At 39.1% G+C, this 14,841-nt stretch overlaps 1 protein-coding gene and 1 long non-coding RNA gene across 4 annotated transcripts in view; one reads left to right on the forward strand and one right to left on the reverse strand.

Annotated features, from left to right (window-relative positions):
- SLC10A7 (solute carrier family 10 member 7) overlaps positions 1-14,841 on the forward strand; it is a 221,543-nt gene that overhangs the window by 100,955 nt on the left and 105,747 nt on the right. The gene's annotated exons all lie outside the window — the stretch shown is intronic.
- Positions 1,082-12,109, reverse strand: LOC140701099 (uncharacterized). The gene is made up of 3 exons (XR_012079936.1): positions 12,052-12,109; positions 7,777-7,834; positions 1,082-1,276 (listed from the first exon to the last, which is right to left on the reverse strand). It is a non-coding gene; the product is annotated as an uncharacterized lncRNA (long non-coding RNA).

Below are 14,841 nucleotides of genomic sequence, written 5' to 3' on the forward strand. Positions count from 1 at the left end.
CCAGATCTATACGTCAGAATAAAACTTCAGTGCAACACGGACCACTGTGACCACAACCACTGCTAATAGTGATGGCAAGCGCTTATCCGGTGGTTACTCTGTGCCTGGTAATCATCTAAGTGCTTTATATACATATTAACTCACTTAGTAATGGCTAGTAACTCACACTTATTTTATTGAAGAGGAGAATAAGGCACAGAGAGGTTACTTAATTTTCCTAAGATCATTCAGCTACTGTGTGGCCAAACTGGAATTTGAACCCAGATAATCTAGCTCCCAAGTTTGTGCTCTTAACCACTACACATAACGCTCAAGGAGAAAAATCCTCCTGCAGCCAGAGAGAAAAGACAACTTTCTTGAACAACAATAACTAGTCTGGCAGCTGGCTTCTCCGGTAACAGGACAAAATAAAATGGAGTATCTTCAAGGGCTGTGGGAAAAATGACTGCCCCCCCAAGATTATTCACAAATAATCACTCTAGAGTGAGGCTGAATTTCCCTTCCTGTCCTCCTTCTCTTCCTTTTTTTCATCTTTTTTTTGAAAAATAATTTTGGTTTCCTTCCCTTGTCTGGAGGCAGCTGGGCTTGGGGTGGCCCGTGCATCTAGGGCTGAGGAGGCGACTGGGACTGGGTAAGTAAGACTAAGAAGGCAGACAGGGCTGACACAGCCAGGATGCCGATTATATATAGGAGGTCTGAAGATCTGTCTACATTGAGGATAATTAGTGTTCAAAAAATGGTGAGTCCACATCAGAAAGTACACGGGAGCCAGCTTGCAGGGCCATGCACTGGTCAAATCTGATTTCTTTTGATGCTGAAATAATTATCAAAATAAATAATAATGGTAAAAGATTATACCCTACTAAGTAAAATAGGACCCTAGGAGTCCATAGTGCTATAAATGGAGAAATGAATAAATAAATCAATGGGGGAGAATTCTAGGCAATAAACACAGAAGGAAAGATGGCGTTAGAAAATCACCATGTGGGAGCTCTCATAGAAGTAATGCTAATAATCGATTCAGGCATGAGTCATTCACGGATGTTAAAACTAGCGCATGAAAGTTAACGAAGGAACAGGGTGATAGTATTCTCAAAGTATTTTAATTAACAAGGGAAAAATTGCGAAGAGAAACCTAGAAGACACCCCCTTTAAACCAAGGAGGCAAAGTGAACATCCCTGGGAATGGGGTAACTGGACATCGTTGCTGTTGGATGTGGTGCATTGAGAAGAGCCCAGCGTCACTTCTGCGGCATTCCTGGCAAAAATGTATAACCTGAAAACGACACAGACAAACACAAATAGAGGAACACTTGGTGAAATAACTGGCCTAAATTCTTCAAAACTACCAAGGTTATAAAAGGCAAGGAAAGATTAAGGAATTGTTCCAGATAAAGAGACATGACAATCATGTGCAAAAACGTGATTCTAGATTGGGACAATTGGTGAAGTTTCATGGGACTGGATTTGATGGTAGTTACCATTTTCAAGATAACTTCCTGATTTATCAGGTTTTATTGTGGTTCTGTAGGCAAGTGTTCTTGTCTTTTAGGAAATACACACAGAAGTATTGATGGTATATTACATCTTCAACTTACTCTCAATTGGTTCTGAAGATAAAAATTGTGTGTGTGTGTGTCTGTGTTTGTGTGTGTGTGTTTATACCTCTTGTGTGTATGTAAATGTACATTTTAATTTCATTCTGAACATACCTGCATAATATGTAATTATCACCCTTTAACCCGGTTTCTGAAAATGTTTCATGAATTTTCTTTTAATCTAGTTTTTAACTTAGTTGACCTTCACCATCTCAACAAAAAATGCTGATGATTCAAAGCGCCCTAAATCACAAATTCATTACATTTATACATTTTCCACTTACTATTTTCACATCATCTCTACTCATTTATTTGCTTTGTGGTTTTTATGTTTGTTTCTATTTTTTTTTTGCTGATATAGTTGATATACAATATTATATAAGTTCATCATTTTTCCTTAATTTGATATATTTTAAACATATGTAATCCACTCCACGGTGTTTTATAATGGGAAGATAATGGTGTTTAGAGTCAGGCAGACTTGGTTTCACACCCCAGTTCTGTTTCTATCTCGCTGTGTGAATGTGGGCACAATTCTCATCTTTTTTGGTGAAAGTTGCCTCCTCTGTAGGCAACTCAGGATTGTTGTCAACGTGGAGAACAAACATGGAGACGTGAAACCAAGGCAGAGTTGCTGGCATGTAAGAGACATGCGGTAAACATTGCCTGCTCTCACTTCATCTTCCTTCTCTCACCAAGAGCGTCCACATTGGTATCCTGGGCAATGCTTACTAATAAGGGAACGTAGTAAAGGGCTCTGTCCCTGCCCTTTTGTTATATTTGGCTTCTTTCCTTGTATCTGATTCTTGCCTTGGTTTCTGTAGTTAAATCATCCACCATCATCCAGAAGATGCACCAAGCCGGACAGTGGCCATAGTTTGGGGGGAGGGTGGGAGTAGAGCACAGAGAAGACGGGAGGATTGCTGGAGCAGCAAGGGGTCCTGGGGACCAGCAGCCAGTGTGAGTGAGGAGGGTAGGATAGAGTAGGTCTCTCCAACCCGGGGACTATTCTCTCTGCTGTTGGAACAGCTTAAGATCTCTGAGAAAAATACTGATTGATGATGCCTCAATGACTGATACTCCTCTGACTCCTTACTCAGGAAGCACATTTTGGCTTTTCTGAATCTTGGGGCCATTCAGTGTTTGCCATTTCTTTCCTTTCATTGATGGTTTCCACTTTGCCTTTGTTCTCTTTGGGGTGTTTTTCTTATTGCTAGCCTTCTTTACACTTTTATATGTAAATGTTTATTCCCTAAATGTCAACATAGGTTTTGTGCAATCTTTATTACATGTTAGTTCATTTCTATCTCCTTTGTATTCTTCCTCTTCTTTTTCTTTAAACATCTGGAAGGGGATTATGGGGAGAACTGGGAAAAGGTGGTCCAAAGGTACAAACATCCAGCTGAAATATTGAAAGGAAAAAATACATAGCTGCAAGGTTGGACTGATAAACATTGTATGTGTATGGAGAGTAGGAGGTTATTGACAGCCTGTCATCTCATTGGCTTGTCATCAGATGTGAAGGACAGTAAGTCCAATGGGACCTGAAGCTTAGCATCTTTTTTTTAGTTCCTCGGAACCAAACTCAACAAGTCTTGGATTAGGGTTCTGCTCCCTAGCAAGAGCTCAAGTGCTGAAATTCCAAGTCCATATCCTTAGCTCTAGTCTGACTCTTACCATAGCGCATACCTCGCATCTAGGCGATGTTTAATAAATATTTCCACAAATATTTATTGTATCTGTGACTCAAGAACTCAAGATTCTGCCTTCCAACCCAGATATTTATACTATAGATACCAGAATAGGATTGAGTGTGGGTTTCTACTGGATCATGCTCTCATAACACCGTCCAAGTTCCCTCCAGCCACAGCCCCATTTCACTGCTCATCTTCCAAGCAAGCAAAATTTGAAACAACTGTCCCAGTCTTTACTCCTTATAGCACCTCCTCTCCTCAATTTACTCTACTCCAGCCCCACCAGAACTCTACTTAGAGCTTGACTCTGCCCTGATCAAAGTCACCAGTGACCTCCATCTTGCCAAAGCCACTGGTGGTTTCTCTGTCCTTGTCTTATTCAATCACTTGGCAGTACTAGATACAATGGATCACTTTCTCCTTGAAACATGTTTTCCTCTTCGTTTCCATGACATCCCCTTCTCCTGAGGTTTCTAGTGCTCCTTCTCAGTATCCTACGTGGGTTCTCTGCCCTGCTTGACTTCTGTACATGTTAGAATGTCTCAGGGCTTGGTGGCAGGTCCTGGTCTTTTCTCTGTCTGCAATAACTCTCTCAGAAAGTCCATCCAACCCCATAGTTTATATGTAACATCAAAATGCACCTGCTACCAAGTCGATGTCTTCAGCTCTAACTTCTCCCCCAAGTGCCAGACCCACGTATCAGAAAGCCTATTTGCTGGCTCATCTTGGCTGTCTAATAAGCATCTCAAGTTTACCATATGCAAGATAGAATTCTTGATTCCCCCGTCCTTCAGCTGCTTCTCCCTTAACCTTCTCACTTCAGTCAATGGCTCTACCCATTGCTTGGATTTAAGACTCTCGCTAGATTTCTCTCTTACCTCCACTGCCCCCTCCCCATATCTGACTCATCAGCAAATCCTGTTGGATCTCCCTTCAAATTATATCTTGAGTTCATTAACTTCTCTTCATCTTCACTGTCACTCTCCAAATGCAAGATGTCATCAACTCTGGCCTGTCATGCTGCAGTTATTCCCTAATTGGTCCCCCTGCTTCTACGCTGATCTCCTTAAAATTCTGATTTCACATATCAGCTAAAGTAAGGTTTTTAGAATATAAACCTCACATTGTGTCACTATACTCTCCCAACTCTCTCCTGGTTTTAAAACCTCTGGTGTCTTCTCTTACCCTTAGGATAAAATCTAGGCTCCTTATCCCAGCCACTAAGGTCTTCTTACCTAGCCCTGCCTCCCTCCTTGGCCGCACACTTATACATACCCCATACTCAGCACACTCCAGCAACACAGAGTTTCTCTCCTCAAACACATCAACCCTGTTTTTTCCCTCAGGGCCTTTGCACTAGCCATCCCCTCTGTCTGGAACATTCTTTCTTCCAGTCGTCATTGGATTGGCTCCTTCTTGTCACTCAAGTGCCAGTTCAAATGGCACCTCCTCAGTGGCGTTCCCTGAGTGCCTCCCCGGTACTTCTATTGCACTGACCTGTTTTATTTTCTTCAAAGCCATTGTCATTATCAAAGGGCCTTGTTTGTCAGCTCTGAGAGCGGGGGTCCTTGTCCGACTTTTTCATTCCAGTGTTCCTGCTGTTCATAATGCCTGGCGCCCAGACTGTGCTAAATCACTATAGAGTAAGTTAATCATTGCCCAGGACTCAGGATAGAACCAAAAAGCCTGGGCGTTAGCAAGTCTTATCTGTTAGCAGTCTGTGATGTGTGTTCACAGGCAAGGTATCACTTTTCCCACCTTGGCTATTTTTTCTCTCCCATCCTTTCTCCTCCTTCAGGATGGACTTGTTTTTGTTTCCATCTCTGAAAAGCCTTTCCAAAGCCACATTTCATCCTTCTTGTCTTTTGACATCACCCAAAGATTCTTTTTGGAAGGAGAGTAATTCCAGCACGCTGTGATCCATAAAGCTGTTTCTTATTACATCAAATTAAAGGTCTTCCTGATCACTGGTCCCAGGCTTGTCTATTTTTGTAAAACAAATGTTCCACTGTTCTTACAGTGTAATCTCATGGAGATTCTCTTCTGGAGTTTCTGATTTTCTGTATCTTCATTTGTCTTCTTTGACTTCTTTTGTGATGAAGAATCTTTTTGAGACTTTTACTCTTACTGTACTTGAACCAGAAAGATAACTACATATTTAAGCTATCTTGGATGTCACACAGTCATTGTGTGTGGGTACCGGTGTATATAACTATTACTGTTTTTCACAGAGCTCCTTCTTATATCTTAATTGATGTTTTGTTGCCAAAACAAAGGCCAAAATGTAGGACATTGTCTTGTGTGAAGAAATTAATCCATTTTTTTCTTTCAGGACAGAATCTTTTTCTTTTTTTTTTTAATTGAGAGGGTCCAGCAAAAGTGTTCTACTCATTCACAGGCATTTGCTCATGCACACACGTTTCCACATATTTTCAGAAATCTCGAGTGTCCTGATTACATGATGTTGCAGAACATAGCAGTGTCTACCGATAACGCTTTGAACGCTTGTACCATTATATACATGTGCACTGCCTGAAGAGCTAACTGTGCTTTACAGCTCTGCCTCTTAAACTCTGGTCCCCAGAGCCTCTGCCCAAAATGAACAACTTCTTTTGTTATTGCTTTATCCAGTTCCTCTCTTGGCTTCGGTTTCCACGTTTGTTTTGTATTGTTAAGTCATACTCCAGAGAGTTCTTACAGGTGTTTCTCCCGCTCTCCTGTTCTGATGCTGGCCCAGATCCACGCACTGGACAGTGACTCCATTCTTGGGTGTCCTGCTGCAAGCTCTTCTTTACTCTTGAACAATCCACAGATTTACTTTTTGTCTTTTCTATTCTAATATTTTATTTTATTATTTTTTTTGAAGTCAGTCCATTACAATGTGTCAGTTTCTGGTGTACAGTACAACGTTGTCTCAACACTGCATCAGCATAAGAGGACAGGCCAAACTGAAGGGCTTCTGTTGGATGATCTCACTTTGTGACTTAACGTTCAGGAGTGATATTAGTGAAAAGCCCTGTTAAGCAGGGCGTGAGGGAAGTTCAAGCTGTCCAACTGCTGAAAATCCAAGGCGTCTGTGCAAATTCTTCCTGGTGCAGACTAGAACATAGTCATGATTCTTTTTTTCAAGCCAAAAGTTATAGTCCGACAGCAAAAGCAGAAAAGTTACCTGTGATCAATTGTATATATTTGGGGGGTTGTGTTTCAAAAGCAGCTCTATCTTACCCTGAAATTCCTTGGATGACTTTGTTGTTTGTAGTTGCTAAGTTGGAAGAAATTCCCAGATGACTGAAAACTTTTCTGACATTATTTTAGTTGACAAATAGCGTACAGGTGGCCTGGTTTTTAAATGAGGATTGTTCAATTCACATTAAACCATCTTTTAGTTCCTCCATCTGTCTTAACTTTATTAAAGTCAAAAATAATGTTTCAAGAGGGGAAAATCATAAATATGATTCATAAATACTTTAAAAAACAACAATAGTGCTCCTACTTGAATAGAAATCACACTTAGAATTGTAGTTTATCTTTGAAAGAAAAACTTCTGGGATTGAGGGTAAACCAGTTTTAGGAAAGAAATCAAATATTATGGAATTTGAAAATCTAATTTGGCAAGTATTAGATTAATGTCCTGTAAAACCTCAAAGTCTAAATTCAGTTTACGGAGTGTTTGACTTAATTCTCTTGCTTCTTTTTCTCTTTTTCCCTTCATTATTTCTGTGTAAATCTCAGTGACTTTTCATTTTCATGGCTTTAAACATTAAGTACCAAATTCTAAAGGGGAAGTTCCCTTGCTGCTCCCCCCACCCTGCCAGTGATCTTTTGTTGAGGTGGTGGACAAGAATTTGTGTGTGTGTGTGTGAAGTTACTCTTTTTATGAATATATGCATAATTGCACAATTTTCACCAATGTACATATTTTTTGCTTGCAGATAAGTAGGGATTTAAAAGTTTGGTACATAAAGAGCAAGGCCTTTTCATATATTTGTATCCTAATATGTTTTTATTTTTAAAAAAATATACTGTAGCTGGTTGAACTAAATTTGATTTTGACTTGTGCCACACAACTATGATTTCTTCAAAAACATGTCAATATGCAGTATATTTAAGGTAGTGTCAGCAATAATTCCTTCTTTATTTAGAGTAGTGTAATCTAAAACTATCGGCCTTTCCTACTTTCAGGAGCTTTTGACTTTCTTACCATAATGTATGAAATAATGCATTTTATTTAAAGCTTTTGGTAAAATGTCCATTAGTGGAGAGAAAATTTTTGTTTATATTATGCTCTCTCCATTGAAATAGGCCTTTCTACCATTATCTGTGTGTCTTTCAATATTCTAAGCCCTTTGGACTATTTTGGATGAATTAGTTACTGCTTTATTTAAAACTTAACATAATTATCCCCTTTTGCAGCCAAAGAATTGGACTAAGTAGCGTTATTAAGCTGGGGAACAAAATATCAAATGATACCAGGGTCTAGTTACCGTATCATTTCTCTTCAGATAAACGTGATTAAGCAACCTGTTGGGTAGTAGATCTGGACTAGAGAGAAGAGAGAATAATTAATTGGAAGAATGTGGAGGGAAAAAAAAACCTGTACATTGACCTATAATGAGAATAATCCATGACTGCATAGCAAAGAGTGATCTGAGTCTTGAATTCAAGGCTGAGTTAGCTTACTTTTCTCAGGATATCTTATTTATTTTTATGAATATTAACTTCTATAGAGTCCAAATTGAGCAAGGAAAAACAAATGACATATATGGCTATCTACAAGTCCAGGTGGGAGAGACCTCAGGGAATAGAAAATACGTAGGGAATAGCTCAAGTGGTAGAGCACATGCCTAGCATACCTGAGGTCCTGGGTTCAATCCCCACCACCTCCACTGAAAAATCAAATAAATAAATAAATCTAATTACCTCCCCCCTGCAAAAAAAAAATTTATAGGAATAAGAACATGAAGGAATGTGCTCCCACGGATACGTGGATAGAAAAAGGGTTTGGGAGGAAGACGTCTTCGAATCTTTCCCAGGTCCTCCATGTTTTCGTTTGTTCATGTCGTTCGTATTTACTGTGTGTGTACGTGGTGGGCTTTGCAGCCTCTCCAAATAGGTATATTGCTAAAGGTATAGTGACAGACTTTTGTCTTGGTGTCCTCATGTGCATGCTGATCTAGTATAATTAGCCTTTATAGTTTGTGATTTCACGTATAATATTCATACTCCTTGAAAATGTTTTCATGGCAAGCTGCCTCCTGCCTTTGGCCGTGTCAATACTCATTAAGCACTTTGTTATAGAAAAGTAGAAAGGAAGAATATGAAACAAGACCTAGTTATGTTGTTTCTCAATTGTAGCACAGGTAGATGAAAGATTTAAAGAGGTAAAATGTTGTAATAAATACTTAAGTCAGTTTTCCATTCATGTTATAACCATAGATTATGAGAATTTGAAATCTAGGGCCAACCTGGACCAGTCCCCAGAATCAGTGGTATTGGCTTTACATATTAAGTTCTAGAAAATTTGCAATCATTCTGATTAGATTTCCTGACATATAATACAAGTAATATTGACTGTTTAGATGCAAGGATTAGCTATATTCGTTGAGGTAGATCTTCTCTGGTTCTTTGAAATAGCTTTACTGTAATGATATGCAGTTTTTCAATGTGATTTTAAATGTGTTTATATTTTGACACGGAGTTGGGAGCTGTTAAGCTTACTCTGAAAACTATAGAGAACTGAATTTTCAAAAAGCACTCTGAGTAGTTGCTCTTAGTGGTAGGTTTCAATACAGAGTTAGATGTGCACACTGTGTTGCCTTTCCCTAACACATCTTCATATGTTTCCCATTCAGATTATTTTTACTTTGGACTTGATTTGATGTCATATAGTACTTAATAGTAAATTATGCCTATTTCAAAATGCATTCTGAATTCAGTGCTTGAATTGCATAGGTAGCAACTTATCCTGAGCATGTGTAGGTAGCCTTTCTTCTCCTTGTGTTAGAAATGTCTCCGTGTATCATGCACTCACTCATTCAACAAGAAACATTTGTATCTTAGTGAACATTGCAGACACCCTTTCTGGAGGTTACATTCTAGTGTGGAAAGCAAATATTAAACTGATTATGTGATGAGTATTAACCACAGAGTATGGGGTGTGAAGAGAGAATCCACCAGGGGGCCGTCTCAGTGAGTTCCTTGTCCACCATTTACAAGCTGTGCAATCTTGGGTATATTTCTTAATCTTCCTGGGACTCATTTTTACATCTTCATAGGGTTGTTGTGAAGAATTTGGGCACAATGCCTAACACATAGGGACGTGTAGTAATTATTACCTACTAGATTTGAGGCAAAGACAGAAGGCCAGGGAAGGCTTCTCGGAGCAGTTGACTTTTAAGCTGACATCTGAACAATGGTAGGAATTTGCTAAGTGCAGAACATTGTGTAAGAGAGAACACCATGTTCAGAGGCCCTAAGACAGGACTGACCATGATGTTTCCAAAGAACTGAAAGAAAGCCCTTGTGCCTGGAGCTCAGAAAATGAAGTGGAGAATGGCTTGAGATGAAGCTGAGGCAGACGGGGGTAGCCGAGTCACACAGGGGCTCGTGGGCCTTGGTAAAGAGGATGTAGGGCTTTATTCTAAGGGCAATAGGAAGAATTTCCACAGGGGAATGGAGTGATTAGATTTGAGTTTTAGAAAGATTGTTCTGACTTTTGTATTAAGAATGGTTTAAAATATTTCAACAAGACTCAAGGATCTGGCTCATCTCTAAAGGTACCTTTTGGGGGAAATGTGGGGTATTTTTGCTTCTTGGATGTTTGTCCCTGGGATAACAGTCAATGATAAAACTGACATTGTCAATTTCCAGGTTTTCAGTTAATCTGGGATCATAGTTATGTGAGTGTGTGCATATGTACACAGATATATATAATATAAAACCACAAGTATATATAAATATTGTGTATGTGTATATATGTACACATATGTATATGCATATACATATACACACATGGATGTATGTGTACACATATGCACACACACACATATTCTGTCTCCCCGTAGGGAGACAGCCCAATATATTTTCTCTCCTATTTTCTGCCTCTGACCATTCCACCTCAATGTTTTTTGAGTTATGACATTATATTTTTAGAGATGAAGGAGAGGAAATATATTTTCCAATCCTTTGATCTATAAGATATAGTGACATATCATGATGATTACTCTTCACAAGAGATTGGGAATGTATTAGGTTATGCATAACGCCTTTCTAATACAAATTCCAAATTTTCTGAAATTGGAGAGATACAGGAGAATCCTGTGTTCTCCTTGTCTTGACGAACGCAGCAGTTGTGCGCACATACCGAATTAGGTCATACCGCGTATCCCCTGAGCTCTGTTTACAGGCAGGTCGGACCTCCACCATGACAAAATTCCCACAATATTTTGAATTATTAATTTCTTGGAATCTGCGGGGTTCAGCAGATATGTTCAGCATTATTGATGGCAGCAAACTTTATCCCTTTTATTTCTGAGACACGTAGTGAAATAGGGAGTCTCTCAAATCACCACAATTAGCATTTAGGCTAATTTTTTAGGGGCCGGCGGGCTTTTGCCTTAATGTGTAGCAGAAGAATTTTTCTCTCTCACAGCAGATTGCGTGGCAGAGGCAGAGTGAACTGGCACTAATTTACGACCCCTTCCAGCCTTCTCCGCATGGTACACCCTGTGAGGGTAAGATACTCTAAATACACGTACTGCACATAATGAGAACTTTTCATGACAGTTCCTGAGTAGAGTTAGAGATGTTTGGGGACCGTAGAGAAGATGCATTGACTTTCAGAAGGAAAGACTTCACCTGCCTTTGTGTAGCTCAGCCTCTAACAACTGACCAGTTACTCAGTGAAATGCAGCTCCCAGCTCCAAAGATCTGGGTGAGCTCTGAACGGAGGGCCTGAAGTACGTACACTTTACTTCTCAACCCGAATTAGGTCAGAGAGTTGAAGAATTCTGTTTGCTTTTAGCAGGGTTTTTACTTTGCGCTTTTTCTCTTTAGTGGTGGTCACCCAGGCTGTTTTTCTTTTTGGTAACAAGAATAACCCATAGTCCAGACTGCTCTTTTTAGAGACATTGATTTGCAGAGTCACAAATGGATACCTGAACATTGTTTTCCTCTTTACACATTTGCGGTGTTCAAGTTTGGGGGGACAATATTGAAAAGCTCTGGTATACTGTATATTAATATGTGTATGAGAATTGCATATAATAAAAAAGATAAGTACTAACTCTTGTACCAAGGGCATGGGTTTATATGGTCTGCATGTCCTTTTCTGAGGAAAGTAGAAATTTTCTTTGCAAGTCAAGGAGCAATTAAAAACATATATATGTATGTATATGTAAAAAATAAATCAATCCTACCTCCACCAAAAAAAGAATTAGAAATTTCAATTCTGTAGCACGTCAGCATTTAACTAGTAGGATGCTACTGCGCTGTCTAGCCGCAGTATCGGACTGTCTCTTTAATGAAAACAGATCAAGCTTTGTTTGTGTCTTTAACCCTTTTAAGTTGCTCTGAGCGTTTGTTTCTCCTAAAAACCTTCTTGCTTTTATATTCTCTGTCCATATAACCACTTCCATGATTTCTATCTTTTGCATTTTGAATTTTCTGTCTTTAGGTCTGCTAAATCTAAAGTTAGAGTTAAAAGCAAAAAGGACTTGCAACGCAGACAAGTTTAAACTCAGTAAATTTAAGTAACTTACGATTAATATGACCGATAAAGCTGGCAGGGTAAATGTCTCATGTTTTCTTGCCTCTTCCTCCTCAGAACCTTCCGAGTTCTAGGATTATGATTTAAATGAGTTCCTTTTACAAATTCTATATCCTTACCCTACAGCTCCCCAAAGCTAGCATAGTTTAAGCCCTTAATAAGCACTAACTTTAGCAATATTATCAGTAATTGAAACCATGAAACGTTGCAATCGCCTTTTGTCAACTTTAACACAGTTTCTTGTGAATGGGTATGTTTATAACCCTCACCCCCACTTTCAGTCATGTATTCACTTACTCATTCAGTGGATACCACATCAACTGATTGCTCTGAGTAGGTGAAAATATGCCATCCTCTGAGTAACAGAATCTAGGATGTCTTTAACAAATTTTCCTAGAAGATTAAAATTCAAACAGATAGTAACGTCATATGCTGTTACACTTTTCACTGTCATTATCCCTAAAAAAAAAAAAATGTTTTAAGTCCCCATAGGTTGCATTCCACTAACATTTATTGAGCATCTCTTAAGCTAGGTAACCGTGGTAAGTGCTTTCACAACCACAATCACACATCCTAACAGCTGCCCCAGGGAGGAGTGGTTGTCTGCATTTTACAGTTGAGGACTCTGAGGGTTATAAAAACTAGGTGAGTGCTTTGCCCAGGGTCTCAGAGCCGGGAGGCCACCCCACCAGGCTTCCTAATTCCAGATCTGGAGTTTATATCCATACAACAGCCATTCACTTTCCCGCTCCCTGCCCCCTGCCACTATATTAGAAGGCAATCCCCTGACCTCGGCCGTGAAGACATTGAGGCCAGACCAAGGAGATGGAAGTTCTCCCTGGAGGTGTTGGTCTCCTACTTGTCTTGGCATCACCTACTGTTTTTAAAAGAGTTAACAAAGCTCGTTAAGAGTGTATATTCAAAACTGTAGAGCACAGGGAACTATATTCAATATTTTGTAATAACTTATAATAGAAAAGAATCTGAAAAAGCATAGATTTATGTATATATATATATATACACACACATATATATATATATATATATATATAGTTGAATCACTTGATTGTATACCTGAAACATTGTAAATCTACTATACTTCAATTTTTAAAAAGAGTATATATTCTAAAACGTAGCAGTAGTTTGGAAGAGCATCTGTATAATTCAGGAAAACAAAATTTGATACCAGCTATTCTACACACTAACTTTTTCCCTCTTTTTCACTTAAAGAACAAAGCCTGTCAGTTACATTGGCATCAGATTAGAAGAAGTCAAAATTATAGCACAGTTGTTTGAGGGTTCACAGCCCCAGTCAGCCGAAAAGGTTGTTCTTGGCCCACTGACTCTCAAGACCTGTGAGAGAGAGGCACCAGATCCCCTCGTTGGTACCGAAGGGCCCTGACATTGGACTCATTGCCTAAGCATTTTCCAAGCTAATGTAAAATGTTTCATAGAGAAATCACAGATTCCCATCTGAGGGGTTTATAAGTGGAATTGCCAATTATAAAAGCAGAGCTAAAATTACTTAGCTCATCACCAGAACCCCCCAAAGAAAAAGCCCCTTAATTTTGCACATGTTTCAAGCATGTGCCTCTCTAAATATTGCTACTGTTCATGATAAATCAAAAAGTTAAAAGCCAAACCAATTTATAGAGTCCCAGAGATCATTATGTCACTTTTTGTATATAACAGAAAGCATCAACTTTTCTTTAATGATCTGTTTGGGTTTTTCTGGCTAAATCACATTAGCCATTGCATTCATAAAAGCCCAGCCAGGCCCAAAGAAACACCCCATTTTAAACAAGTCATTTTTCAAACATTTATTGAACACATATGACAAGTCAGGCGAGCAATAAAAACAATACAGAAGAATGAGACAAAAATCCTGAGCCATCACCTCACCTGTGTGTGACCTTGGACACGTTACTCCATCTTTCTACACTTCCGTTTCCTCTTGTAATATGGTAATAATGTCTACCTCATAAAGCCGATGTGAGGACTGAACACCGCAGTATATGTAAAGTGCCTCATCTTGAAAAAGAAAGAGCTATTGTTTTATCATCAATTTTATCCCTACTAAAGTTACGATTTGTAGAAAGTCAGATCTCCATCTGATTCCCTCACCATTATTCATTGATTTTGCTGGTTGATTTGGGAGAAGTTTGTTGAGTGTCTCCTGTCTGCAAGGAGCTATATGCTAAGCTCTGTGAAAATGCAAATTGCTGTTGGACACACTTCTTGTCCTCAAGTGCTCATGGACTATTTGAGGATGTGAGACATATACATAAATAACTGTGGTACCAAGAAGAAAGCGGTAAGTTGTATGGAAGTGGCACAGGCAACAGAAGGGAAGTTGAGAAGGGAAGGCTTCCTGGCTTACGGAACATCCGAGTTGAGACTTGCAGGGTGGATAGATGTAGACGTTCCAAGGAAAGGAAACAATAAATGCATGATATAGGAAGTGGTGAGAATTCATTATGCTTGAGAAGGGATCTCTGAAGGGTCAGGATAGCAGAAGGTATTAATAGGCACAAAATACACACTGTAGTATTTGGATGAGAAGTGTCACAGTGTCTCAAAGTCTGCAAGTAAGAAAGAGAGGATTTGGGGGTGGAGGTTTGAGTGAGTGGTGGTGAAGTATTAATGATTTTTGTAGTTGGTGAATAGAAGTGAAGGGTATATGAAGGTTCATTGTACTATTCTTGGAAACTTTTCTGGAGGCTTGAAATTTTATTTCAAAAGTTGAGGGGAAAGATAAAAATACATCAGAAACTCTTATAAT

Source organism: Vicugna pacos, chromosome 2 (assembly GCF_048564905.1).
Source record: "Vicugna pacos chromosome 2, VicPac4, whole genome shotgun sequence".
NCBI lineage: Eukaryota > Metazoa > Chordata > Mammalia > Artiodactyla > Camelidae > Vicugna > Vicugna pacos.